At 44.1% G+C, this 24,610-nt stretch overlaps 1 pseudogene across 1 annotated transcript; it reads left to right on the forward strand.

Moving 5' to 3' along the window:
• Positions 1 to 304: 304 nt before the first annotated feature.
• Positions 305 to 10,411, forward strand: LOC307195687 (interleukin-36 beta-like; annotated as a pseudogene). The gene is made up of 5 exons (XR_013831776.1): positions 305 to 310; positions 731 to 821; positions 1,375 to 1,485; positions 5,012 to 5,427; positions 10,392 to 10,411. The product of XR_013831776.1 is annotated as an interleukin-36 beta-like (transcript).
• The last annotated feature ends 14,199 nt before the right edge of the window (positions 10,412 to 24,610 follow it).

The following is a 24,610-nucleotide window of genomic DNA, read 5'->3' on the forward strand; positions in this document are numbered from 1 at the left end:
CTCTCTGGGCCTTGGTCCAAGACACAGGGTGTCAGAGGAGCTGGGACTGCTTCCAATGATGTAGGCTTACTTCCTTTCTGGGGATGACTATAGAATCAGGCACTGCAGAGCCTGAGGCAGAGAAGGATGTGAACAACTGGTTCTCATTGTGGGGAGTTTGTGGTCTTTTGGGGGAACTGTCCTGGGATCCTAACCATACGCCCGGAGGTGGATGTCCCCTCACAGTCAAAATACCTCATGGGGCCCATGGATATCCTTGTGCAGGATGCTTAGAGATGCCTCTATGGATGAGGGATGGGGGACGATGCGGGTGAGAGAGACAGGGTAGCTGCCCATTATTTAGGATGTTCAAGCTTGAAGTCGGGAGAATTGGTGGCTTGCCAGCTGTATGGAGGGCTAAAGGGAGATAGGCACACCTTCTTTCTTCCTTCCTCTGAATCCAGAGACTCGCTGCACTAGAAGGTGGTTGAGCTGATGCACTGGAATCTCCTAACAATCCCAGATGTGACGGATGGAGGGCATCCCAGGGCCACTGCAGCCACGACAGTGATGGGAGCTTCCAGCTGGGGTTTTATGGCCCTGGAACATGATTCCCCATCCTTAATCTCAAACGTGCATCTATTGATAAGATAGGATCTCAGGGCAGCTTTCTCGAAAATTTTTTTACACAGAATTCTGGGGGAGGGGAGAGAAACGGATAACATGTTTTTCTTCCCTCTTCCCCCACAAGACCAACTGCGGACCCCAACCTGTCCACCATCTAATCTACTTTGTCCTCTTCACAGAAAGCCCTGAAGCCAACACGGAGTTTAGTCCCCTGGGTAAGTGGTGGTGAATCACAAAGCAGCTTGGAAATACTTCCATCTACGCTCTCCAAAGAAAGAGGGTACAAGGGCCCTTATCATTTTCTCAAGTTGTAAATGTGTTTGCTCTTGCTAAAATACTCAGATCACAAAACCCGCGTTTGAAAATCTTATTTAGCTCTTTCCTTACGATGTGCATTTAGAACTGCTTATTGATTTTGGTAAAGAGGGTAAAGGAGAAACAAACAGCATATTGATGCCTGATTTAAATATATTTGGTTTTGTTACTACCCAGAAACTATCAGTCAGGGAAAAAGACAAGTCACTGATAACCCTAGAAAAAAGGGTGAATATTGAAAATCTCTCGGACTACGAATGCATGGAGCTCCTTTCAGATGCTTTGATTCACAAACCAGCCCCTGCCTTAATTTCCTTCCCTTTCTCCTAGAGTTACTTTGTCAGAGCAGTAAATCGCTCCCTGGGAATTCAAAAGCCTTTATTACCAGGATGCAATAGGAGTCCTGAAGTTTATAATAACCTCATGTGTATTTTGTGCTTTTCCGTCATCTAGCAGCACACCTAATTCCCAGTTACCGTCTTATTTGTGATTCTCAGCAGATGGTGTGGGTCCTAAAAAGAAATCGGTTAATAGCAGTTCCTTTTGGCAGCAATGTCAAAGCTGGTGAGTGACAATCAAAGCCACTGCGTTGCCTCTTAAAGGGACATCATCTCCACTGGGGATGGGGCTGAGCCTGGGAACCAGTTTCCAGTGTCCTCAAGAACGGCAAGAAAGGGCAAGACGGTTCCCTCACATAAAGGAAACCCGTACCCAGAAATGAGGGTGTGATGGAGTGGCAGCTCTCCTTATCGAAAGAAAATGTCCTTAGTTAAGAAGGGATTATTCATTCAATTAGTAGCTGACCTTCTCCTTGGAGTTTCTCTCTTCTAACCGTCACAACCTCTGTCCTTAGATTTAAACTCCTTCATCTTTCCATGATCATACCTACACTTTTCTAATTTGCTGTCCTTTCTTCTAATAATGGGGGAATATTCCTTCCTCCCATCAGTCCATCACATGTCAATTATACCTCAATAAAGATGAAAAAAAGTTAATCCAAATCAGCTTCTTTCCTCTCTTGTTTGTTCCTTCCATGTCTGATTGAATTCCTCTCTTCCTGGCATATCCCGTCTTTGTCTGTCTACCGGATTCTTTCTATTGCTGATAGACATGCTCTAATATAACATTTCCAAGCTTAACACTAAAAACCTCCTCTGGATTTGCACATTTCATTTCTACAACCATTCTATTTTCCTGTGTGGCAATCTATATACTGTTCTACATACAACCATAGTCATGGAAGAGTTGGTTATACAACTTGTCTCCATTTCCCCTCCTGTTCACGCTTACATCAAACAATAAAATTTCTGAACTGTTCTTTGCCCACTCCCCTCCAGCTTCTCTTTCTAAGGCCACCAGACCCACTTCTCTGTCCTCACATCTGGTTCCTCAGCAGCAGTCAGCATAATTGATAACTCTTTCTTTCTTGAACGCTCTCCATCTTCTCCTTAGGTAAGAACATTCTCTGTGGTTCACTGGCTCCTCATTTGCATCCTCCTTTCTGACTCCACTTTCTCTATAAAATCTCCAAGTGGTGGGGATTTTCAGACCTCAGCCTGCAATCATCCTACCACCCCTCTAAAGGGATTGAGAGCTGGTCTCTTGGATTGATGTTTTGCCTCTACCTTCTGGCATTCATGCTTCCAACCCAGACGTCGCCTCTGAAAATCCTACCCATGTCCTTTTGATGTCCTCTCAGACATCTCTAACTACATCTATCCCAAGTGGAACCGTGGATCTGACTCCACAAACTGTTCATGGACCCAGTCTGGAGCCAGAAATACAGAAGACATCTTTATTCCTCCTTTTCCTCAATTTCCATTTAATCCATCAGCAGACACTGATGAGTCTGTGTGCAAAATATGCCTATTTATGAGTTCATATCATCTTTCACCTTGATCACTGTATCACTTCCTCACTGCCCTTCCTCCCACTTCACTTGTGTAGCCTCCTATCCAGTCATCACAAAGCATCAAGAGTGATTTTCTTACTATGTTAATTGAAGAGTATCCTTCCCATCTATTTGTGTTTTAGGGGTGGGAGGTGGGGGAAAGGGAGCAGTGGGGAGATCTCAGGCACAGCAGTCTTCTTTCGGAGACTTGAACTTATCAAGCTCTTTTCCACGTAAGCATCTTTACATTTCCTGTCCCTGTCAACATTTTCATCCAACCCCCTCCACCACTGGATTCCCATTTCTTCATATATTAGCTTCCTCTTAGCTTTAAGGTCTTGGTTTGAACTTCACCTCAGCAGAGAAGTCTTTCTTGGTTCCTATTTCTCAGTTTGGTCTGTCTTCTACTGTCCCAGGCCTTGGCCCCTTTCCCCAAAGCAGGTGTTGCCATTTACTGTGGTTCTGGTCATTTCTCTGCTTACATGGTTTCGTCTCATTTTCCGTGGCAATAATGACGATGTCTCTCCTGTTCTCACCTAGATCTCCAGGGTCTTGTCTTGAATGAACACTCAATAAAGAATGTTGAATGGGTAAATCCCCTGCCCCTTGCCCAGAAGGATAGATGCAGGACACCCAGGTTCTTGGGAATCACCTACTAAATTAGTTGGGAATTAAATTCAACTGATAGGGACAGAACACCCACCAAACTGGGACTTAAATAAGGTAGAAGTTTCTTTCTTTCTCATGGAAAAGAAGCCTGAGAAGGCAGGTTAAGGCCAGTACGGTGGCTTCATCATGCCACCAGAATCCAAGGAATCTAGCGTTCTGCTTTACCAAGTTCAAGGTCACCTCCACCATCATCTAATTATGAAGACACAGGGTATAAGAAATAAAGCTCCTCCCAGCCGAGTCAACTACTTTTAAAGTACATTCTTAGAAATCTCACACAACACTTCCACTCCTGTCTCGTGGGCTACACCTTAAGCATATGGTCAAAGTTAGCTGTAAGTGTGGTAGGAAATTTATTTTTATTTTGGGGAAGTCATGTACCCTGGTGACAGCTGGAGTTCTGATATTAAGGAAGAAAAAGGAAATGGGTTTCCTTTCCTTAACAGCACGTACAGACACGGACTTTTACTGTAATGGAAAAGGTACTCCATATTACAGCAAAATCTCTGTCTCTGCTGTACAGAAATCCAGGGCCAGCCTACTTTGCAGCTTAAGGTGAGCGGCTGTACAGCTAATGAGAGAAGCGCAATGAGATGAACTTTCAATGTCATTTAACATGTTACTGAATAAAAGTAACAGGTTTGCAATCCTGGGTATTCAGTGTAAAGAAGGACAGCTGACCTGGCTGATTCCCAAATCAATACAAGCGACCTTTGGAATGGCTGTAACACTCATTTTAATGTCAGAGCAGCCTCTGCCAGCCAGAGAATACACCCATGAAAGTGTTTCAGAAAGGCCAAAGAACGGTGGCTTCTCCATTCTCAGTCTTCTTTAACTGCCTCCCAGAAATTCTCTTAGGTGCTGGGATGCTTCCTCTTAAGCAGAGGCAGTGGAGACAAGAGGGGAGATTGTTAATCAGGTCTTGCGGATGACATACTTATGGTCCCCGTACTGAAAGTAAGATCTGTAGTTTTGAAGTGAATCCTCTGCTTATGACGGAAGCTGTAATGTATAAACCCACTTGGAGGCTGGGAATCTCGTGAGACTGGCCTGAACCATCAGATGGGCGCATCCATGAAAGAGACTTACAATACCGCCCCGCCCCTCCCGTTCTCAGGAAGACATGCTGCCTTAAGGAATCAGAAACACCTTGTGTGATGGGATCCTGGGGTGAGGCCAAGCTACTGGCAACAAGTGGATTGCCTATTTCTTTTTTTTTTTTTTTTTTGCGGTACGCGGACCTCCCACTGTTGTGGCCTCTCCCGTTGCGGAGCACAGGCTCCGGACGCGCAGGCTCAGTGGCCATGGCTCACGGGCCCAGCCGCTCCGCGTCATGTGGGATCTTCCCGGATCGGGGCACGAACCCGTGTCCCCTGCATCGGCAACCGCTGCGCCACCAGGGAAACCCTGGGTTGCCTATTTTCAAAGCTGGTGTTCCCCTTTCATCAGCCTGTGTCCCTGGCCTCTGTCCCTCCCTTTGGGGAAATGAGACTCTCCCAGGGCTGAGTTAGTTTAGCTTCTGCCTCCCAGCAATCCTTTCTAACAAGCCTCTTTCCTACCCCCAGGAGGAAAATATCGTGAACCTACGTGGGAACTTCAAAGGGCAGGAGCCCTTTCTCTTTTTCTGCATCGAGGAGGTCTCCACTTTCGTCTTTCAGTCAGTCTCCCGCCCAGGCTGGTTCATAGCTACCTCCTCCATGGTGGGCAGCCCGCCACTCTCACCAAGAAGAGGGGCAAAACCGAAAACACTAACTTCTACTTAGAGGGTGAAAACTAAATCCAGCCTGGGCTCTAGGTGGCTGGATCAAGCAGTCAGAGATTCTTCTGTTTGAAAACACAATGGGTCATCTTAAGAGACCAACATGCGCTGATGGCCATCCAGTCTACCTCATTCTCATCACTCCAAAACCATCTCATCCTCTGGACGCCCTCTAGATATCCTCAAGGTATACCATGTCCCCCCCACCACTTGAGCATCATTCCAGGGTGAACCTACGAGTCACTTTTTATTCTTTCTTGATTTTGTCCCACCATCCATCTAGTTAAGTCCACTTAAGTCAACATCCCAAATGCTTCTTGTAGCCTCTCTTCCTATTCCTTCTGCCAACCTATAGCCTAGAGATGTGAATTCCAAACAGTTTAGTTCATACAACCCTATCAATAAAAGAATATTAATTATTAATTCTATGCATGTTTATTATAAATATTATGCACTCCAAAAGAGGAATCTAAAGGGTTAGATGAATGTGAAGTAAAAATTTTACATGTCTTGATAATCATGATAAACTCATAATCTCATTAGTTAATAATCTGACACACAGGGGCTTCCCTGGTGGCGCAGTGGTTGAGAGTCCGCCTGTCGATGCAGGGGACACGGGTTCGTGCCCCGGTCCGGGAAGATCCCACGTGCCGCGGAGCGGCTGGGCCCGTGAGCCATGGCCACTGAGCCTGAGCGTCCGGAGTCTGTGCTCCGCGACGGGAGAGGCCACAACAGTGAGAGGCCCGCGTACCGCAAAAAAAAAAAAAAAAAAAAAAAAAAATATATATATATATATATGACACACAGTATATACTTTGGTTAAGATTAATCGTTAACCATAGTAAATGTAAATCAGTCTGTATTTCAAAGAATCACTAATAGTGGTTTACATTTTTTTCAGGCATCAGCTATGATATATTCTTGCTATTATTCATGTTTTCTAGACTCTAGTAGAACATTCAATCAACAGTTTCTTTATTGACATGCTTTTAAGCCAGTTGTCCATTTTGTGAGGATTACTTTAGTTAAAGGCTGTAGTATAATTTATGTATCCAGTTAACCAGTGATGTGTAAATTGCAAGTAACTGCAATGCCCTGAACATGAATGTGAGCGTGTCAGTCTCTCTTCCTTCAGGAAACCTTGCCCTTCTTTGCACATGGCGAGCAAGTGTATCGGGATTTGCAATGGCTGGGAATCCTTCACCAATGGGGGATGGGAGCGGGTAGGGAAATGTTGCTGTCTTCCATCACTGAAGTGGACAATTCTGAGATGCATTCCACATGGTTCCTCAGAGGGTCCCAGCAGGATTGAGTCACAGTCACCCACAGGAGTGCTGAGCTCAGGAACACCTCCTTGCATTGGCTTCCTTCATTTTCCTGCTTCAACTTCCCCAGTCCCCATTCTTGTTCCCTGGGATCACTTCTCATCATTCCAAGATAGACAGATGGAGAAAGAGAGGAGGGACAAAATGGCAGAGTAGAAGGACCTCGAGCTCACATCCCCTCACGACAGATGGAAAAAGAGAGCTGTAGCAGTGTTATTTCCCTTGTTCCAGTCTCTGAAACAGTGGTTTCCATGACTTTTTCCTCCAGCCTTTGAAATACTCTAATATTCAAGATGTTGATGCTGTTGTTGCTTTCTTACGCTCGAGTTAAGGTGGCCTTACTCAGATCCAGGGCTGTTGGCTGGTGAGTTATCCATAGACTGGCAGAGATGGGGTTATACTTGTGATGCTGAAGGGTAGCCTTTCCCCTGAATCTCTTCCATTCAGCAACCTGAACCCCCAAATGCAAGTCTATTTCAGATTCCTACTCCCTCCCACCCATCCTTTCCAATTTGGGTCAGTGTCTATATTTGCTTTTCCCTTTCTTCATCTCCAGTTTCTTTTATTCTTTGGAAGAGAAAATTTCATAGGCTCTGTGAGCTTGCAACTGAGAATTTTTGTCTCTCACTTAGGTTGAGAATTTTAATTTTGTTTATAATCTAATGTGACCTTGAGGCAAGAAAACAACACTAGTTATCAATGAGAAAGAAGAAGGGAAGAGAAATATGCAGAAAAGAAACTATCAATTAACTGATCAATTAACATTTGAGTCATTTATAAGCAGAAGAGCCTTGATTATGAAGAAAATACTCCAGAGTCAACTCTAAGCTGTATGATTGGGTAATGACTCCAGGAATAAGTGGACAGGTCACGTGAAAAGTCATAATAACATCATTCCTCATTGGTTCTCTACTTGGCCAAAGATGCAACTAGAAATGAGATTCCCAATAACAAAGATTGTGCAGCTGATAGAGTGCCACCTCCCAATATCTAATACCAACCATTAAAAGACCAAAACCTACACAGGGATGTTCTCTACTTCTGTGCAATTTAGAAGATCTTTGCAGATTAAAGCTCTGATTAATATCGGCTTCATCTGTGCCTATAATAGCAGCATGACCATGATAAAAGCTGTAACTTACTGCCCAAGGTCAAAGCCAGCAGCAGTGGTTTCCCTAAACTCACCATGTGGCTTGAACCCCGAACACCAGAACTTGGGTTAATTCTCAAGAGGAGTGTCAGGACCAATAATTTCAATCATTTAGCAAATGTTTTTTGAGCACTTGCACTGTTCTAAATGCTGGGGATACAGTAGTAAACAAGCAGAAAAACATATCTAACCTCCTGGAACTGACATTAAAGTTTGAAGGTTTGGCGGGTACAGTCCCTTACCCCCGGTCCCCATCTACATTCAAACACATAGAGAATACACTGATGACAAAATAAAACTCAAAGCCGTGCCCTTATTTTTGATGCAGCTGAAATAGAGAAATGAGAGGTACCTTCTACTCCCCACCTCAACTTTTGGGGCCTAAACTGTGATCATCAACTCTGATCTCATAGTCTCAGGCCACTGTGATGACCTGTCATCTGCAACAGAACCAAGAGAATGAGGCAGAGGGCTAAGCTCCCAGCTGCTCTAGGCAGCCTCAGGGTGGAGCTGGTCCTCTTACCCACTGCTCTATGGTGGTCAGAGTCTTGTTGACCAGAGTTACTTCTCATCCCCTTGAGAAACTCACAGCCTCTGCTTATAAACTACTTTCCTCACAACCCATTCACTCTTTCCACTTTAAAAAATATAAATTTCAGCTGTTATTAATACATGGCTACATTCTCCTGTAAATAAAAAAAAGTAAAAACATAACTGACAAATCCAAATCCTTTCCCCAAATCCCAATTCCCCCCCCCCCCCTCAACCCAACGATAACCACTGATGTGTTGGCATCATCCTGGTCCATTTCCTATGCATTTACATACTCCTATGTACCCATTGGAAACACTTGGTGTTGTTCTGTGTGTGTGTGTTTCCCTAATTGGTATGATACAATACCTATATTCCTCCAACTTTTTTCATTCAACAATATGTTCAAATAGCTATTTATGCTTATATGGATGGATCTATCTCATTCTTTTCAACTGCTGCAGTTTCCAATAGAATGATTTTTACCATTGGTTGAATAGTCATCCCTTCATTGACGGACAGTTAGTTTGTTTCCATTTTTTCTTGTTGTTTTACAAACAGTGTGTCAGTGAACGTTCTAGTATATGCTTCCTGTGCACACACACAAGACATTCTTTAGAATAGATTGGTGAATTGCTTGACCATAGATTAAAGAAATTCTTTATTTTCTTTTTTCTTTCTTTTTAAAATTTTTGGCCTCTCCTTGTGGCATGCAGGATCTTAGTTCCCCAATCAGGGATTAAACCCGTGCCCCCTGCAGTGGAAGTGTGGAGTCCTAACCACCGGAGGGCCAGGTAATTCCCTGGACATTCTTTATTTTCAACTGCTACTGACAATCTGTCCTTTGATGTAGATTTTCCAATGTATACTCCCAATTATGTGTTCATTCCTCCCTGCCCAAAACTTACTTTTAAGTTAAAAAAAAAAGTTTTGTTCATCAGTGTACAAAGAATAACCTCTCGTTGTTACTTTAATTGGTAAGTCCCCGATTACTGGTAAGCCATTTGCTGTTCACAACATTCTGAAGTCAAGACCTCTGACTTTTGACTTCTCCACCAAAACCTTTCTTTTGAGCATCACCAATGATGTCGCTGTCGCCAAATCCAGTGGACACTCCACTGTCCTCACCTTAATTGGCATCGGACATGGCCTGCTGCTCTCCCCTCATCCTTACCCTCAGTGCTAGGGGTTCTGCAGCAAGTCACTCCTAGTTTTTCCCCAACCTCGCTCTCCTTTACTGATTCCTCCTTATGTGACTTCTGAAGGTTGAAGTTCCTCAGGGCTCATCCTTGAGTCCTTGTTTCCTCTATACTGTTTCACTGGATGATCTTACTTGTTACGAATTTAAATTCCAAATGGATATTGACAATTTGATCTGGCCCAGAGCTCTTCTTGGAGCTCCGGGTTTGCATTGGCAGCTACCAATTTGGATTGTCTCAGAACTTGCAAATTGAGTATGTCCTAAGTAGCACCCTTGATCCTTGCCCAATATACCTATCCCGACTCCCAGTCCTTTCCATCTCGGTTACTCAAGACAGAAACCTAGGAGTCATCCTTGATTCCTCTTTTCCCTAAAGACCTACATCCAACCATCCAACCCATCAAGTCTATCCACCAAGAAGTCTACCTTCAAAATACATCTCAAGTCCATTTGGAATAACTATTGAGAACCTGCTTTAAGCTAGATGATATGGTGGGTGCTTTCTCATAGTAATATCTTCTTCTTCTCTATACTTCCTTATTTTTTAATTTACATTTTAAAACAACCTAGTGAGATATTATTCCCATTTTGCAAACGAGGTGAAGGCACTCGTTTAAGAGTTCTCAGTTAGGGGATGGCAGAGACTAGATCTGATACAAAGTTCAGTTATTTATTTTTTTTGTTTTTGTTTTTGTTTTTTTTTTGCGGTACGAGGGACTCTCACTGTTGTTGCCTCTCCCGTTGCGGAGCACAGGCTCCGGACGCGCAGGCTCAGTGGCCATGGCTCACGGGCCCAGCTGCTCCGCGGCATGTGGGATCTTCCCGGACCGGGGCACGAACCCGTGTCCCCTGCATCGGCAGGCGGACTCTCAACCACTGCACCACCAGGGAAGCCCTAAGTTCAGTTATTTAAAAAAACTCATTTTCTTCACCGCGGACATCAGTTCAGCCCTGGATTACCTGCAGTAAACTGTTGAAACATGGACGGTGATCAATACAGCCCTGATGTGCTGATTTACATACGAAGGAGGAATTCTTCCATCACTCAACACCTGCCTGGATCAGAGCCCCTCAGAGTGTGGTCCCAGCCTCAGCGTCAACCGGCAACCTACCAGAAATGCAAATGCTCAGACTCCTCCCGGACCTGCCGCCTCAGAAAAACTCAGGGGTGAAGTCCAGCAACTGTGGTTTAACAAGCTCTCCAGGTGATTTCATTTTAAATTGAGGCAAAATTTACATAACATAAATGCACCACTTAAAAATATACCATCCGGCGGCTTTTAATGCATTCACAGTGTTATGCAACCATCACCACTAATTCCAGAACATTTTGCTGAGCTCCCAAAACAAACCCTACCCATGAGGCAGTCATTCCTCATCGCCCCTCCCCCCAGTTCCTGTCAACCACTCATCTGCTTCCTTTCTCTCTGTATTTGCCTAGTCAGGACATTTCATATAAATGGAATCATTCAAAAAAAACACCTCAAATCCACCTATCCCTCTCCCACTTCTCTGCCACCCACCACTGCATATCTGGCGACCACCATAGCTCACCAGTCCTGTAAATCTGCCTCCTGACCGGTGACCTCCATCTACTACTCCATCTATATATTAAATCAGTTCTCTTTGAGCCAGCCAGGATTATCCCCATAAACGGAAATTCAACTATGTCATTCCAATGTTTAGACTTCTTTGATGCCTCCATTTGCAATTAGAATGAAATGCAAATTTTTTAACCATGGTGTACAGGTTTGCCTGGATGGTCTGGCCCTTGCTGACCCAACCCTTCTTCCAGGTCACTGTCTCCATTGCCATATTCAGTCATGCTAATCTGTCAGTTCTTTGAACATGCCAAGTCCTTTATAGCCCCAGGACCTTTGCATATGCTATGCTCATGTACATCCCTTTTACGTGTATTGGCTTATTCTCATTCTTTGCCTTTCTGGCTCCTACAAGGAGCTCCTTATATGTCACATCCCCAAGACGCCTTCCCTAACCACCATGTCGGAATTAAGCTGTTTCTTCTACCTCCTGAAATTTCTATCTCCAGTTTTCCATTTTTTCCTTCACACAATTTGTAATGACTTTATTTGCCCTTGTCTTTCTTTCCTTCCCTCCTTGCAAGATAAAGTCCTTGACTGCAGGGAAGTAGTGTTTGTCAAGTTCACCATTATATCCCCAGCCCCTAGCACAGTATCTGTGTCTAATAAATATATGTTGAATAAGTATATTCATTATTAATAAATTGCTAAGTGAATGAATAAATGAGGAGCCGACTTCCTCCTCAGGCAGCCCACCCTCCCTAGCAAGACTAGCCTCATTCAGAATAAAGCCTACCTTCTCGTCCCTAATCCTAGATGTCACAGAGAAGGGAGCTCCCAAGCCCACACAAGGGCTTCAGCTTGTGAAGGCAGCGCCCACGGCCCTTTAATTTCCATTTGTTGCCAAGGCTGTTGCCCCAGAATCATACCCCTGCCCCTCCCTTGAATGGAAACTAATTGCTTTTATCTAAATTTCAGGAGGAAGCTGCAAAGAGAAAAACAAGAGCTGGTTAAAACCAACTAAGTCCAAGATGGGGGAAGATTTGACTTCCATTAGACTGTGAGCCTCATTATACACTCATTGTAATGCATTAGCTAAGTCACACACACACACACACACACACACACACACACACACACACACACACACACAGAGTTGACGGTTGACACGACAACAACCGAAAAAGCCTGACAAGGACCGAAAAGGAGTGTTGCAGCAGTTCCAGGTCCAAACCACATCCCAGTTCACGACTATTCCTCCCTCTCTTTCCAATTCCCTCCCTTTTACCTCAACCTTCTGATACGTACACTGGTGTCTCCACCCAAATTGGATTGAGAAGTTGATTTGTGAACTAAGTTCCCACTTCTCCATTCTTTGGCAGTTGAATAAAGCTTGTGCTCTTCCAGTCTCAGCATCGGTTTTGTTATCGGCTGTGCAAATCCGAGTGGAAAAAGAAACTCCTTGGTTGAGACAAGGGATCTCGGCCAGGGTCTAGTTTACCAATTTGGTAACACTTTCCCCTTTGACATGAACCACCAAAGAGGGAAAGCAGTTCTTACTCACTCATGATGCTTCCTTCCGTGATGCACCTGGCCTTCTTCCTCCCCTGCACTCCTGCTACCCAAGTGGAGGGAAGACCACACACCCTGGTGCACACCTGTTGTCCTGGTGTAATTGCTGATACCATCTTCTTCCACTCTCAAAAGTACCGTATTATAGGATAGATATGGGGTCACCTGACTTATTAGAAGCTGGGGTTGTATGGCCCACCTATTTACCTATTTTCTATTGGGAACCAACTGAATTAAAGAAAGCATCCCTTCTACTCTGCTCCTTCATTATTTACATTTTTATGAGGAAGTCTGGGAGAGTCCAGAGCTGCCTGTGACTGGGCATGACTGTGATTCTCCCTCAGTGCTTCATTTGCTTGCAAAGAGGAATCCATGGGACTTCCTTGGTGGTCCGGTGGTTAAGAATCTGCCTTCCAATGCAGGGGACGTGGGTTTGATCCCTGTTCGGGGAACTAAGATCCCACATGCCATGGGGCAACTAAGCCCACGCTCTGTAACTACTGAACCCCCGCACTGCAACTACTGAGACTGTGCACCACAACTAGAGAGAAGTCCGCACGCTGCAACTAGAGAAGCCTGCGTGCCGCAAGGAAGAGCCACAATGAAAGATCCCATATGCCGCAACTAAGACCTGATGCAGCCTAATATAAGAAACAAAAAACTTCCCCAAACCACCCCCCGAAAAAACCAAAAAACCCCAAAAGGAATCCATACTCTCCAAAATCAGCTTTATCAGTAATACCCTTATCAGTAAGCAAAAAATTGGACTTTATCTTAATTCTCAATTTGTTCATAACTCAGGTGGGAAAGAGGGATGCCATTACCTCTCCCCTCAAATTCTAACAATTAACACGGCAAAAAATGCAATCTGGCCTCACTGCCAGGGTCATCGGTATCAACGGATGTGTCCCACTCCAGGTTGACCTAATATTTGGGTTCAGTCTGAAGTGACAACTAAGCACACGTGACACAGCAGCACCGGTGAAGGAGGAGGCTGGAAACAGCCATCAGGGCAGCAGTGCATATATTAGCCACTCGTCTAGAATATCATGATGGGTACTTGGATCTGCTGTCATGGTCCAACGGTGAAGAACCCATGTCTGATTGTCACAGTGTCCCCATCAGCCTAAGACCACCAGGAACAACTCCGTAGCCCGACAACGTCAGGTTAATTGACTCATTGCGATAAGGGAGACTGTCCACCAGGAGCTGTGGGCCATCTCACCAAACGAGAGAAGAGAGACAGTTATTGATTTGGGGCAAGGGTAATGCTTAGGCAAAATTTAAGTGAAGCAGTGTTTTGCTGGACCCACAGCAAAAAGACTGTGTGGAAAGGGATCAACCTCAGTCTGTGAAAGGCATCCCACATCTGTGTCCTTTGAAAGCACAAAGCTGAGATAGATCTAGAATGCTGTGCCCAGAGCACTCTCTGAAGCTCTGTGTTCGGGCTGGAAGTCAAGGCTGCTCCTCTGTGTCAAAGTGACTTATATCCTTCAGGTAAAAGTAGATGTTTCATTCTTGCTGATATAATTCAAACAGCCAAATTTCTTTTTTTGGTCTGTATGTCCTTTGACTTAAAAAAAAATTGAAGTATAGTTGGTGTACAATAGTATATAAGTTACAGGTGTACTCTATAGTGTTTCACAATTTTCAAAAGTTATACTCCATTTATAGTTATTATAAAATATTGGCTATATTCCCCGCTTTACAATATATCCTTGTAGCTTATTTTATACCCAACAGTTTGTACCTCTTACTCCCCTATCCATTTATTGCCCCTCCCCCCTTCCCTCTCCCCCCTGGTAACCACTAGTTTGTTCTCTATATCTGTGAGTCTGCTTCTTTTTTATTATATTCACTAGTTTGTTATATTTTTTAGGTTCTGCATGTAAGTAATATACAGTATTTGTCTTTCTCTGTCTGACTTATTTCACTTAGCATAATACCCTCCAAGTTCATTGATGTAGTTGCAAATGGCAAAATTTCATTCTTTTTTTATGGTTGAGTAGTATTCTGTTGTGTATATATACATCTTCTTTATCCATTCATCTTCTGGGTTTTTTTGGCTGTGTTGGGTCTCTGTTGCTGTGTGCAGGCTTTCTGTCTTGTTGTGGTGAGCGGGGGCTACTCTTCGTTGTGGTGCGCGGGCTTCTCATTGTGGTGGCTCCTCTTGCTGTGGAGCACGGGCTCTAGGCCCGCGGGCTTCGGTAGTTGCAGCACACGGGCTCAGTAGTTGTGGCATGTGGGATCTAGGGTGCTCGAGCTTCAGTAGTTGTGGCACATGGGCTCAGTAGTTGTGGCTCGTGGGCTCTAGGCTTAGTTGCTCCTCGGCATGTGGGATCTTCCCGGACCAGGGCTCAAACCCATGTCCCCTGCATTGGCAGGCAGATTCTTAACCACTGCGCCATCAGGGAAGTCCTCTGTTCATCTTCTTATGGACACTTATGTTGCTTCCATATCTTGGCTATTGTAAATAATGCTGGTATGAACACTGGGGTGCGTATATCTTTTCAAATTAGTGTTTTTGTTTTTTTTGGATATGCACTCAGGAGTGGAACTGTTGGGTCGTATGGCAGTCCTATTTTTAGTTTTTTGAGAAACCTCCATACTGTTTTCCACAGTGGCTCAAACAGCCAAGTTTCTGATAGTCCAGAGTTTTAAAGAACAAAGTCTCCGAGAGTAGAAAAGTGGAAGTCACTCAGAAAAGGGAGGTGTTATGCCACTTTTCAGCTGCAGCATGTTTCCTGTTAATGCCCAGTTGGCTTTCTCTGTGTTGTTAAGCCCAGCCCGAAGAGTGACTGGGCTGTTTTACTCTCTTACACTCTCTCAGCGTCTTCCCACTGGAGGTCCCCTTTTTATTCCTGAAGGGAAGGATGAGGCTTAGGACAACTTATGAAGCCTAGGAGAGCAACAACTCATGGAAAGTAGACTCGTCAGCAGTGCGTGGGGGTTGCATTCTCAAAGACTGTGAGGCCAGGGAAGGACCCTGAGGCCTTCCCAACCCATCAACTGCTTTGAGCCTGGGTCCCAAGGGCTGGAGGGATACTCTGGGATGGGCCAGGAAGTGAGCATCACAAAAGGTGAACAGGTGCATCTGCTTAGAACTTGCTGCTCTCGGGCTCTGGATCAGCATCCCCTCCCTGTCCCGTGCCGGGACAGCAAGGTACCAGTAGGGGGAAGCGCATTGTCCCCTCTTAGAGATCAATGTCTCCAGGCCTGTCTGCTCCCTGAGGGTCCGAGGCCAGTTCAGGGCCAAAGTCCTTCAATGTTCTTATTCTCTGTCTCTAGTCCTGCCCCTTCCCAGCTCTGTTGTGAGGAACATTGTTTCACCAACTCACTGCCCAATGGGAAGCAGCTGTCTCTTTGAGTCCTGTACAGGCTAAGTCCCTTGTCTGTGGTCACCACAGGCCAAAGGCACAGCAGTGATCATGGGATCAGGGGCAGCAGCTTCCCAGCACAAGCTAGGCTCAGGGGCCCAGACACCAATGTGGATCAGGGTCTCTGCTCTCGTAGACACAGCCGGAAGCACAGAAGGATTTTTCTCTGATATTTACTGTAAGAACCTGGTCCACATCCTGGAGGTAAAATTCACAATGTGTCAGGGCTCCTCTTGATGGGCCCCTTCCAGTTTTTCTTCTCCGACTTGTCCCCTAGGAGGCTCCAGCGATTTGTCAATTACCTACCCTGGCTCTGGTTCCCACAGAGGTTTCAGCTCCGGAGTTTTTGCTCTGATGGCAACTGTATCATCACCACGTGTTGAAAAGACTATTCCTTGTCCCTGACCCAGAAATCTTGTGTCTCCGGCCAGCGTTGCTGAAGCTTGGCAGTCTAACTTGCTAGCAGCTCGCCCAGTTACAGAGGTTGGCGGTCCCCAATCAGAGCGCCAGCGTGATGGAGCTCTGAAGTGGGTGTGGGTACTTTAATCCCTGAGTACTGACATTATCCATCCATCGTGTTTTCATTTAAATAAGGACACATTAAGTTTCTGGAAGACCAAACTTATTGTGATGAAGAGATACAAACTAATGAAAATCCCCTCTTTTTTCACACTAGATATATATACAATATGAAAAATGCAATCATTGCGTGTTAGCTTCAATAGCGGCCTTTGTTCAAATTTTGCCATATTTTAACAAGATGATAAAACTTGTACAATCAATATTATGACATCTATTTTTTTAACATCTTCATTGGAGTATAATTGCTTTACAATGGTGTGTTAGTTTCTGCTTTATAACAAAGTGAATCAGTTATACATATACATATGTTCCCATATCTCTTCCCTCTTGCGTCTCCCTCCCTCTCACCCTCCCTATCCCACCCCTCTAGGTGGTCACAAACCACCGAGCTGATCTCCCTGTGCTATGCGGCTGCTTCCCACTAGCTATCTATTTTACGTTTGGTAGTGTATATATGTCCATGCCACTCTCTCACTTTGTATGACATCTATTTCAATTATACCACAGAGATGTTTCATATCCTGTTTTTTAGATGTTTGTTCTAAATTTAAAATCTATGTGGATCTGTAGTAATCCTCACTTCCTATATGTCTACCTACATCTAACTTGCATTGTTTAATAGTAAAAACATGTAAATGAAGGTGAAAGCACTAAAGTAGATGTATAGATTGACGTAACATATATTTATAATTTACTCATAGGATAAATATATAGAACTCACATCACACCAGACACTATCTCATTTAATCCTCTCAGCAACACTATAAATATGGTCGTAACACTTAACATGCAAACCAGGGTACTTCTGAGGATGAATAAGATTACTATGAATAATTATTTTGGGACAATAGGCAAAAACCAGGATGACTAGTCACTCCACCAACAGGGTGAAAGTTTTCTTGACTAACACATCCCAGAATGATTCTTCTTTCTCAGCAGTTTTACCCCATTTACAAATGAGAGGCAAAGGAACTTAACATAAGTCCCACATCTATTAAGCATGTTAGTTGGAATTCAAACTTGGGACATATGCTAAAGGTGACTGCTATCATAAGAAGTGAAGAAAATATGCACATTTCAGAACAGAAATTATAGCATATTATCATTGGTTAAATCTACATGTGCATGTTTAATTATGAAAGACATATGTCTAGAAAGATACATAAGCAAACAGCTAACAGTGATTACCCAAGAAGAATAGATGGTTGGAAATGGAAAGGCTTTCATTTTAGTATGTGTATATTTCTGTATTGTCAATTACCACGTGACTCATCCTCCCATAATCTCTCCACTCAGCCAATTGCATTATTTACTTAGAGAAAATATCATCATTGTTTAAATTTTACCTTTTTTTATTAGAGACAGGCAAAAGTTAACATGCCTAAAATATTACAGCTATAAAACCAAATTTGAACACATTTAAATGACATCCTGCTTTATAAGGATTACACTGATTGCAGGTCTATCATAACTTAAACCAGTATTTTCAATTTTAAATGAAAAGCTTTAGAAGGTTACAATTGTATAATTGAAGCATTGCAAGTATACTCACGTATTGGTGAGGATTAAAAACTATGCTGTATTAAATACTTTAAATGAAATTAATTAAATAATAGACTTTACTTTTCAAATCTGAGATTTTATCCTCTTATTTTCTTGCTTTAGCAGGGTTTCGGCTTAAATAAATGAAATGATTAGTTTAATAAATTAAGTTATATTAACACTCGACATTAATCTATCACCTGGGGTAGGTAGTGTTTACTAGGTTTCTCCACTGTAAAGTTACTCTTTTTTCCTCCTTTCCATACTGTGATGAATGGAAGGAAGTCACTAATGCAGTCCACACTTAAGACATGTGGAATATGCTTCAACTCTTTGGGGCCACAGTACCAACATAAATTATTTGGAGTTCATCTGAGTGGGGGATTTGTTTGTTCTTCGCCATTTATTTATTTCATCATTTATTTATATCAGTCTGGTTTCATGAATATTTATTTTATACTTTTCATTATAATCCATTGCTACTTCATTAATTTTGTTGCTCAAATTGTTCCGTCTTTGGCCACTGGATACTCTTTCAGTTAGCTCTTGTGTCTCTTTGATATACCCCATCATTGTGGATTTGTTTTAATAAGTATTTTATTGCTTTCTGGCACTACAGGGTGATCCAGGCTCATTTTCCTGCCCCAGTACTAAAATCAGCCATTTTCCCAACGGTGTGGGATACTTTTGTATTCCTAAAAATATCCTCCAGCTTTGTTCTGAGATGCGATTACGCTCCTGGCAAAGAGTTTGATCATTCTGGGTCTTGAGCTCGGATTTGATAGGCGGGGCCACAGCGGTACTTAGTCCAGGTCTCATTGTTTTCCACCTCTTAAGCAAGGCCCTTCTGAATACTGTACCCCAATGCCTTGCGAATTATGAGGTTTCTAGTCTGGACGGTGGGAACAGGTATTGTTCCCACTAATCTTTTAGAATGTTTTAATCTCTAGCCTTGGGTAGGTTCCTCCCCTACAGGCACTGATTAGCACTCTGGTGATTATGCAATGGGGACCTCCTATAGATTCTCTGGATTCTCTTTCTATGCAGCCCTTCCCTCTCATACTCTATTTTATGATCTCTAACTACCTTTATCTCCATGAACTGAAAAGTTCCATCTCTTCTACTCACAAAGGATGCGGGGCCCTGCCTGGGTTTCTCCTCCAAAGCTGGGGTAATTATTGAGTCACCTTATTTGTTTCCTGTCTCTCAGGGGTCACTGTCCTTCACTGGCCGATGTTCAGTGTTTTAAAACCACTGCTTCGTAGATTTTATCTATTTTCTTTTCTTTTCCAGTGGAGTCAAGTGGGAAGTTAAATTTGGTTCTTGTTATCCCATCCTGCTGGAAGCAGAACTCAGCACATTTTAATACTACGGAAGCCACATATACATTTATAGCAGGAGTCTCAGATTAGCCACTGTATAATGCGGTATGATTCAGCCTCTCATTGTGCACGATGAATTAGTCTTCTCAAGATTTCACTGTGTATCTGGAGAGATAATTCACATGCAGATGAAACTGTTATCGGAAACACCAGATCAAAGTTGGAACGCAGGTAGGTGATAATTCAAATAGATGTTTATAGCATGCTATAGTCTTAATATAGGGGGTGGTGCTCAGGTATGGAGAGATCCAAAAATACTAAGATCATTTCTTGCCCTTTGCCTGTCATCAACCTGGTGGGGGGAAGCAGGCCTAGGTTCCCCGATACGTAAAAAGTGGACAATGTGTACCCTAACTAAGGAGGCACGGAGAGGGAACATTTGACTGGTGATCTAGGGGTTGGCAAACTTCTTCTGTAAAGGGCCAAATAATAAATACTTTAGGCTTTTCAGCCCTACAGTCTCTGTGACAGCTATTCAACTCTGTTGAAGTAGCAACACAAAATAGGTATAGACAATGCATAAGTCAATAAGAAAAGCTGTGTTCCAATAAACCTTATTTACGGACACTGAAATTTGAAATGCATATAAATTTTACTGCTATGAAATATTCTTTTTTTTTTTTTTTTCGGTAGGCGGGCCTCTCACTGCTGTGGCCTCTCCCGTCGCGGAGCACAGGCTCCGGACGCGCAGGCCCAGCGGCCCTGGCCCACGGGTCCAGCCGCTCCGCGGCACGTGGGATCCTCCCGGACCAGGGCACGAACCCGTGTCCCCTGCATCGGCAGGCGGACTCTCAACCACTGTGCCACCAGGGAAGCCCTGAAATATTCTTTTAAAAATTTATTTCACTCATTTAAAAATGTAAAAAAATGTTCTTAGCTCATAAACTGTATAAAAAATAACTAGTGGGCCAGATTTGGTCCATGGGGCATAGTTTTCTGACCCCTGGTCTAAATTGGCCTTAATATTCCTTATACCATATACAAAAATTAACTTAAGATGGATCAAAGACTAGAATGTAAGATCTGAACTATAAAATTCTTAGAAGACACAGGGAAAAACTTCATGATGTTGGATTTGACGATGATTTCTTGGATATGAGACCAAAAGACAATAAAAGAAAAAATAGATAAATGGGACTACATAGAAAAACACACAAACCTTATGTACATCAAAGAACACTATCAAAGGTGCTTGACTAAAAGAATGAAAAGGAAACCCACTGACTGGGAATCATATATCTGATGTGATTAATATCCAGATTATACAAAGAACTCCTACAACTCAATTACAAAAAGAAGAACCATCTGATTCAAAAGTGGGCAAAAGATTGAATTGTCCTTTGTATTTCTCCAAAGAAGATATACAAGTGGCCAATAAGAACTTGAAAAAAATGCTCAACATCACTAGTCATTAGGGAAATGCAAGTCAAAATCACAAGGTACCATCTCACACTTGTCAGGATGGCTATTAAAAACAACAACAACGACAATACAACAGAAAATAACAAGTGTTGGTGAGGATGTGGAGAAATTGGAATCCTTGTGCCCTTTTGGTGGGATTGTAAAATGCAGCCATTGTGGAAAACGGTATGGCGGTTCCTAAAAAAATTAAAAATAGAATTACTGCACGAACCAAGAATACACTTTGGGGAATATACCCCCCCAAATTAAAAGCAGAGACCTGAATAGATATTTGAACACCCATGTTTATAGCAGCATTACTCACAGTAGCCAAAAAAATGGAGGCAACCCAAGTGTTCATGAATAGACAAATGGATAAATAAGGTGTGGTGTAGCCATACAATGGAATGTTATTCAGTCTTAAAAAGGGAGGAAATTCTCAGACGTGCTACACACGGATGAGGACATTGTGTTAAGTGAAATGAACCAGTCACAAAAGGACAAATACTGTATGATTCCACTTACACAAGGTACTTAGAGGAGTCCGATTCAGAGGCAGACGTGGAATGGTGGGTGCCAGGGGCTGAGGGTAGGGAGAAATGGGGAGTTATTGTTTAATGGATACACAGGTTCAGTTTTGCAAGATGAAAATTTCTGGAGACGGATGGTGATGTTTGCACAACAATGTGAATGTGCTTAACGCCGCTGAACTGTACACTTAAAAATGGTTAGGATGGGAAACTTCACGTTATTTGTATTTTACCACAATTAAATACAATAATAATTTTTAAAAATTAGAAAAGACAATGTGCAAAAACCTATGCAATAATTGTTACCAAAAACAGCAAATATATATATATATATACATATATATATACACATACACATACTTATATATAAGAAATAGTCCCTGTTCTTGAGGAGCTCAGAAAGGGGATAATTTTGCCCTCTCTGTGCCAAGTGTCACTGACAGAGCCAAGGAAGTCTTAGGGCCTCCTCCCAGGGGAGCCCCGATGCAGCTCCCCTTAGCCCACCTAGTTCTGCTGTGGGCGCTCACTGCTTCAAGTCCTTGGTGGAAAGGAGCAAAGACTACACGGATTGGTCGCAGGATGTTTGAAAGCGACGCATCCAAGCGTGGCCTGCCTGATCCAGCCTTGCCAAGAGCGCCCTCTCTGGTGAGGTCACAGTCATGCACACAGAGCCTAGGCGCTGACAGGCAGGAGGAGGGGCGGGCCCAGGGAGCAGGGAGAACGGAGCCAGAGCAGCGCTCTTCCTGAACTGCTGGTTTTTCCCTTCCACGTTTTTGGTTTAATTCCAATTTCACGCTAGGTCCAGAATCTGGTTCAAATCCTAGCTATTCCGCAGACAGAAGTCTGGCAGTGACCAAACCACACAGCCCGTGGGAGGGGAATCCTCAGGCTCTGGAAACCTCTGAGGTACAGACGAGGGAAGCACCTGGACCTGCTCCGGAGGGTCTCACCTGCATCTGGGATAAAGAGGTTGCCAGCGGCTCTGGCCCCGCCCTTGGTGACTCAGACAGGAGAAACTGCCTGTGGGTACGACACGCACAGGGCCTCCCCCTGCCTCGTGCATCACGCACAGGCTCCCAGATCCCAGCTTGCAGAACTGGCCCATGCCCAGCCCTCCCACCCTGGAAGATTGCACGGGACTAAGAGGGGGAAACAAAGCCACACGTTTCTGGCTCAGCACCCGGCTGCAGCGCCCGCACCTCAAACCTCCCTGTGATTTCACGGGGAGCCCAGTGTTTTTCAGACATGCTAAGAGCCCAGAGGCACCTTGCCCTCTGTCGCTCCCACGGTGACTGCAGGGTGTGTCTGGAGCTGGGTTGGGAGTCCAGGGCCATGTCCCTTTCTGCTCAGGGCTCCCTGGAGGCCGTGTCTGTCCATCACCACCGTCTCTCCTGTGCCAGGTGGGGCCTTCATGGACGTTCTGAGCCCCCAGAAGTCACCCCAAGGAATGAGGAATCCCCGCCATCCTGATGTCTGCCACTGTATTGTCTGTACTGGAGCCGTTTGTCTCTGGACCAACTGGTGGTTCCCATTATCTTTCTCAAAGTTGCTGCTCTTCTCGAGACTTGGTCCTTCCTGCAAACAGACCCCTGGCAGGGAGGTCCCCTAGCCTCCTGCTCTGCCCTCCTTTCCTCTATTGCCTGAATCCGTACGAATTCCATGGTTTATTTGTTCACAGTAGGGGATGGGGTGAGTTAGTCTGGAATCGAACTGCCTGAGTACCAATACTGGGTCCACCTCTTACTAGTTTGTGACCTTGTGACCCAAACTCTCTAAGCCTGATTTTGGCGTATCAGTCAAAGGTGAATAAGAATAGAACTCTTCTCACAGGACCCCTGGCACGATGCCTGTCCTGCTTTTGAGATGGTGCAGCGAATGACTGTCACAGCGAGTGACTGTGCAGCGAATGTTAACCTTCTTGGAAATCTTACAGCATGTGCTGCGGCCTCTCTGCCAGGCTGAGGCGGGGACTTCTCCTTCACTGGCCCAGGTAAGCATGTTAGCACATGCAAGGAAGTGTTTGGTCTTGAGTCAGCCCCAGATTTAGGTGAATGTGAACTTGTCCTCTGCTATGTTCCCAGGTTCCTCTTTAAGTACCTGGGGACGAGTGCAGGAGACCGGGAAACACAGAGAGGGCAGGAAGCAGACGTCTGTGCTAAGCGCCCTTTTTTTTTTTTTTTTTGCGGTACGCGGGCCTCTCACTGCTGTGGCCTCTCCCGTTGCGGAGCACAGGCTCCGGACGCGCAGGCTCAGCGGCCATGGCTCACGGGCCCAGCCGCTCCACGGCATGTGAGATCCTCCCGGACCGGGGCACGAACCCGCGTCCCTCGCATCGGCAGGCGGACCCTCAACCACTGCGCCACCAGGGAAGCCCTACTCTCATCTTTATAGAGAAACCAAAAGGAGGTGAGATGAATCATTACATCAGAGAGATGAAGCGAATTTCCCAAGGCCATGTAGCTGATGATGATGCTGACGATGGTATAGCTGACATTTGAGCACCTACTATGTGCCCAGCACTGTTCTAAACACTTCACGTACATTAACTCATTTAATCTTAACAACCACTCCTGAGTAAGTGCTATTTTTTGTTGTTGTTGGGGTAAAATTATTTTACAATGTGGTGTTAGTTTCTGCTGTACAGCGAAGTGAATCAGCTCTATGTATACATATATCCCCTCTGTTTTTGCATTTCCTTCCCATTTAGGTCACCACAGAGCATTGAGTAGAGTTCCCTGTTCTATATAGCAGGTTCTCATTAGTTATCTCTTTTATACGTATTGGTGTATATATGTCAATCCCAATCTCTCAGTTCATCCCACCTCCCCCTTCCCCCCTTGGTGTGCTTATGTTGGTTCTCTACATCTGTGTCTATTTCTGCCTTGCAAACAGGTTCATCTGTACCATTTTTCTGGATTCCACATATATGCGTTAATATACGGTATTTGTTTTTCTCTTTCTGACTTACTTCACTCTGTATGACAGTCTCTAGGTCCATCCACGTCTCTACAAATGACCCAATTTCATTCCTTTTTATGGCTGAGTAATGAGTAAGTACTATTTTTATCCCCATTTCACAGATGGGGACTCCAAACACAGAAAGGTTAAATAACTTGACCAAAGACACATGCTAATAAGTGACAGATTTTTAAAAAATTCTTCTTTAAAAATTTTATTTATTTATCTTTGGCTGCGTTGGGTCTTTGTTGCTGCACGTGGGATTTCTCTAGTTGCGG

This window comes from Stenella coeruleoalba (genome assembly GCF_951394435.1).
Source record: "Stenella coeruleoalba genome assembly, chromosome: 13".
Lineage (NCBI taxonomy): Eukaryota > Metazoa > Chordata > Mammalia > Artiodactyla > Delphinidae > Stenella > Stenella coeruleoalba.